The sequence below is a fragment of the Colobus angolensis genome, unplaced genomic scaffold, assembly GCF_000951035.1.
Source record: "Colobus angolensis palliatus isolate OR3802 unplaced genomic scaffold, Cang.pa_1.0 Scaffold11, whole genome shotgun sequence".
NCBI classification, from domain to species: domain Eukaryota; kingdom Metazoa; phylum Chordata; class Mammalia; order Primates; family Cercopithecidae; genus Colobus; species Colobus angolensis.
In genome coordinates, this window is record NW_012112030.1 from 12,829,255 (window position 1) to 12,835,254 (window position 6,000).

Here is a 6,000-nt window from a genome sequence, read left to right on the forward strand (position 1 = left end):
GTGTTAATAATATTATATTTTCACTGGAAGTATGTTCCACCACAATCAAGTTCCACTCACCAGTGCAGACACTGAGCTTTCCTTTCTATACCATGGTGACAACTTTGTGGGAATTAATATCTCACTCTATGATTAGGAGTTACAAAAGTCCTGAATCATTGAAACACTGTGGGTATCCACACAGAAAACGTTTGATGGGGCTTAGTTCACTTGAGTCTTAGATTATTATGGAGGACAAGATAAAGAACATGTCCTTTAACTGGAGAAATGATAAGTGACACACAGTCTATTTTGAATGGAAAGCCTTTGCCTATAGCCGTGAGAAGTTCAGCGAAGAGTCTCAATTATGACTGTGGTCATAGACGTAGAAGATTTTATTTTTAAAAATGATATTGATCAAGGCTTGGTGATCAACTTATTGTGAGATGAAGGAAAGAGCAAAATCTAGAATGATTCCCAAGTTTCTGTTTTTGCTAAATATAGATACCTAATAAGAGAAAATAAGAGTGGAGCAAGAAAAGCAGGTTTGAAAATCTGGATTTAGCTACTTCCAGTACATCGAAATGTGTATGTCCTTTAAATAACGTGTTATATTAGCCTGAAAACTTCATCTTAAAATGGAGCTAAGATGTTGAATTTTTTTCTGTATAGTGCCAGATAATAAATATTTTCTTCAACTCTGCGTTTGTAGCAAGTAAGCCACCATAAATGAATAGGCATGGCTTGTCCTAATAAATCTTTATTTACAAAAACAAGCGGTAAGTGAAATCCAACTGACCAGCCATTGTTTGCTGGCCCTGATCTAGATTATTGAAGTCCTCAATACATAAGAGGATAAATGTCATTAGAGTGGAGGTGATTACTCAAGGAAAACATGTAGAAGAACATTAGTGTGCTATTGGATCAGTGTGATTGGATCATGAAGGGTAGAGCTCATGGAGAGACCAGGATACAATGGTTTGAGATGCCAGTGATACTGGAAAATAAAAAAATAAGATTTCCACGAAAATAAGGGAATGAAAATTTTCAAGAATATTCACTATGTTAAATGCAAAAAAAAGAGTTAGTAAATGTGGACAAAAATAAACATTTTTAAAAAGGTCATTGATTTAATTTTGCAGTGAGGTAGCCATTAGTGACCTTAGAGCAAGAATTTTCAATAAAATGTGAAGGCAGATGTCATTATGCAGTGGATTGAGAGGTCAATGAAAATACAGAAGGGAGATCAATGAATGTTAACTAGTCTCTAAAGAAACCTGGCTCAAGTAAAAGTCTGTCAGCCTAGTTCAACCCAAAGCTTACATCTTACTGAATGAAGAAAATTCAACTTTTCATCTAAGGACTGGAATAAAACAAGAATTTCAACTCTTACTACTCTTATTCAACATAGTACTAGAAGTACTAGTTGGAGCAATTAGGCAACAGAAAGAAATAAAGGGCATCCAAATTGGAAAGGAGTAAGTCAAATCGTCCCTGTTTCCAGATGATATGATTTCATATTTAAAAACCTAAGACTCTATCTAAAAACTGTTAGAACTGATAAATGAATTTATTAAAGTTGCAGGATACAAAATTAACATACAAAAATTCGTAGCATTTCTATACACGAACAATGAACTTGCTGAAAAAGAAAGAAAGTAATCCTATTTACAACAGACACACACACACACACACACACACACACACACACACAGAGAGAGAAAAATAAATTTAACCAAAAAGGTAAAAGACCTTGACAAAGAAAACTACAAAACACTGATGAAGAAAATGAAAAGAAAATGAAAAATGAAGACAACCAATGCTGGTGGATTAAAAGAATTAATATTGTTACGATAACAATATTCACTCTGGGAGGCCGAGACGTGCGGATCACGAGGTCAGGAGATCGAGATCATCTTGACTAACACGGTGAAACCCCGTTTCTACTAAAAATACAAAAAAATTAGCCGAGCGTGGTGGCGGGCACCTGTAGTCTCAGCTACTCAGGAGGCTGAGGCAGGAGAATGGCGTGAACCTGGGAGGAGGAGCTTGCAGTGAGCCGAGATTGCGCCACTGCACTCCAGCCTGGGCGACAGAGCGAGACTCCGTCTCAATAAGAAACAAAACAAAACAAAACAAAAAACAATATTACTAAAAGCAATCTACAGATTTGATGTAATTGCTGTCAAAATACCAATGATATTCTTCACAGAAACAGAAGAAAAATCTTAAAACTTGTATGGAACTACAAAAGACCCCAAATAGCCAAAACAATCCTGAGCAAAAATAATAAAGCTGGAATCATCACACTATCAAGCCTCAAAATATACTACAAAACTATTTTAACCCAAACAGCATGGTACTGGCATAAAAAAGACATACAGATCAAAGGATTAGAACCAAGGATACAGAAATAAATCCATATATTTACAGCCACATGGCTTTTGATAAAGGCACCATGAACCCTCATTGGGGAAAGGGCAGCCTCTTCAGTAAATGGTGCTGGGAAATGAACATCCTTATACAGAAGAATGAAACTAGACCCTACCTCACACTTCATACAAAAATTAACTCAAAATGAATCAAATACCTAAATGTAAGATCTGAAAAAATAAAATTACTAGAGGAAAATATGGGAAATGTTTCAACACACTGGTCTGAGAAAAAATTTTATGAATAAGACCTCAAAAGCACAGACAACAACAACAACAACAAACAAATTGAATTACATCACATTAAACATCTCCTGAACAGCAAAAACAAGAACAAAACAAGTGAGTGAAAAGAATGGGAGAAAATGTTTGAAAAGTACTCATCTGACTGGAGATTAATATCCAGAATATACAATGCACTGAAACATCTCAACAGCAAAAAATTATAAAATTTAAGTTAAAAATGGGCAAATAATCTGAACAGATATTTCTCAACAGAAGACGTACAAAAGACCAACAAATAAATGATGAAAAATGTTCAACATCACTGATCATCAGGGAAATGCAAATCAAAATTACAATTAAGTATCATCTCACCCCAGTTAGAATGACTATTAACAGAAAGACAAAAAATAACATGTTGGCAAAGATGCAGAGGAAAGGGAATTCAGACACTGTTGGTGTGAACATAAACTAATACAACCATTCTGGATAACAATTTGGAAGTTCCTCAAAAAACTACAAATGTAATTACCATATGATCCAGCAATCTCACTACTGGGCATTTGTCCACAGAAAAGGAAATCATTGTATTAAAGGGACATCTGCACTCCCATATTTACTGAAGCATTATTTACAATAGCCAAGATCAACCTAGGTGTCCAGCAACAGATGAATGGATACAGAAATATGGTATGTACACACCATGGAATACTACTCAGCCATAAAAAGAATAAAATCCTGTTATTTCTGGTAACATGGATAAAACTGGAGGACATTATGTTAAGTGAAATAAGCCAGGAACAGAAAGTTAAATGCTGCATGTTCTCACTCATATGTGAAAGCTAAAAAAGTTTATCTCATAGAAGTAAGAAGTAGAACAGATGATAACAGAGACTGGCAATGTCGGGGGAAGGGAGGGAGGAATAGGGAGAGATTTGTTAAAGCGTACAAAATGACAGCTGCATAGGAGGAATAAGTTCTAGTCTTCTAGCACTGTAGGATCACTGTAGTTAATAACATGTGGTTTCAAATAACTAGGAGGAAGTTATTGAATGTTCCCAACACACAAAAAAATGATAAACGTTTGACATGATGAAATAGATGTGTTAATTGTCCTGATCTGATCACTATATAAGTATTGAAACATATCTTATGTGCCTCATGAATATCTACAATTATTATCTTCAATTAAAAATACATTTAAAAAGAAACTGAAAAAGAAAAAAATTGTATGTTAATACCTGTTGACTGCCTATCTTCACTTATATTTTGTCATTGCCCTGACTCTGTCAGTCATTTTTAAGCGCACCTAACACTTTTTAAAAATCTTAAAAATCTTTCTCTTTCTATTCTTCCAGAATTGACATAGCTTCTTCCTTCCATGACATCCTTTTCATGATCTGCATAATTTCTGCTTGATTTGTTTCTCTTTTCAATGTATTTTCTCTGGTTAAGTTAGTGAAGATTTATTTGGTTGCCATACCTGATGTGCTGGTCTTTTTAATTTTGGTTGTTAAAAAAGGGCTACACTTACCTAAACGAGTTGGACCATATACAACTAATCGATATAGATGTGAACTTTTATGTAAAAGAATTCCAACATGTATTAGAATTATGTGGAGAAAGATTTAAAATGTTGTAATGATCATGTGAAAATGATTATACATTAATATGTAATCTTCAACATATACTTGCAAAATGAATATTCACATCATTTCACCATTGTGCCTTGTCTAAATAGGAATTGAGGTCCAGAGAAGATGTGAATTGGGTATAGCAGTGTAGTACCAACATTTATCTGTGACTATTTTGTAGAAATATTTTATATATAAATATTGTGTGTGTATATGTGTGTGTGTGTGTGTGTGTAGCTCAGAATATCCTGTGAATTATGTAATATTAGACTCAAGTTACAATGAAGACACTAAGTTGCAAAAAATGCTCTGAAGAGTGTGACTGAACTTGACTGGAGGAGCACCTCTAGCACTTGGTGCCAGTTTCAAAACTCACTCTTTCTAAACCTACGTTCATCATTAGAAAAAGATGCAATTTTGACTCCAATTTAAAGGAAAGTCCTAGTAATCTTCTATGGATGGGAAGAGGAAAATTGCTGCATGTAAAGGCTTAAGGTAAAAATGTGGGAAAATTACTAGAAATGAAGAATATTGACTACAGTATTTCAATAGTTGAGGGCTAACCATCAGGGCAGGATTTGGATGTTTTAGAAGCTGAATTTCTTATTCACTATTAATATGGGAAGGTGTTGAACAATCACTCATATGACTAGAGAAAATTGTGATGAACATTTATTGAATACTTAACTTTGTGTCAGGCCCTAGTATAAGCATTTAATAGATATTAACTTATTTAATCCTCCTAATAGACCTATAATGTAGTTACTATTATTATCCCCATTATAGAGATAAAGAAATTAAAGCTCAGAGAGGTATGACGTTGATCCAAGGTGACATGGCCAGAGTGCAATGCAACCAGGATTAGAATCCAAGAAGATGACCCTAGCCTGTTACCTCCTGACAACTAAGACGATGTGGATAAGTGTTAACCTGAGAATAATGGAAATCTGTTCCTACTAGAATATTATTCATTCACCTGAGAAAAAAAATAATAGAAGGTAATAAAAATTACATTCCCTTTATAATAACATAAGACCATATTCTTTACAGTAATAAAGATCCAGACTATTCCTTTCCACTTCTCCTGAGTCTCTAAGAATTGTCTAAGGGCCAAGTCAGTACTTCTTACCACATTGTTAAAAACTATCAAGAGGCTTTCAAAGTTTCTCAATCACACTTGAATCAGAATTCTTGGCAGAAAGTACACATCATGCTCCAGGGCATTGTAACCCCAGTGGGAATTTTCGTTTTTTCAAACTTCAGAATAAATGAATTCCAATTCAGAAGCATAGAGAAAGGGGAAAGGAGTGACCTCACTACAGTCCCCCCAGTTATAATCTTTCTTTCCCCATTCCATTCAATTATTCACTTTTCCACAAAAAGTTTTCTTTTTTAATTTTGTCATCAGTAACCCAGAGGATTGGAAGGATATTTAAATGAACCTCAAACTAGCAGAGCTCAAGAATGTGAAAGAAGAGACAAAGTATCAAGGTGAATCACATGAGACCAAATCAACCAAAGTGGGGATGAGTTGTAGAAGGATAGAGGGATGGTAGTAGAAGAAACTGGATAGTAATAAAAGGTTAGGGGGACATGCAGAGAAGATGTTTTGAGGATAGAGTGGGTGCTAACAAAGAGGAAAGGTGTAGAAACAGCAAACTGAAGCAAGAAGGGTAAATAAAGCTGCTACCTGATGGCTAAATGTCTAGAATAACATAGTGCCTGTACACACA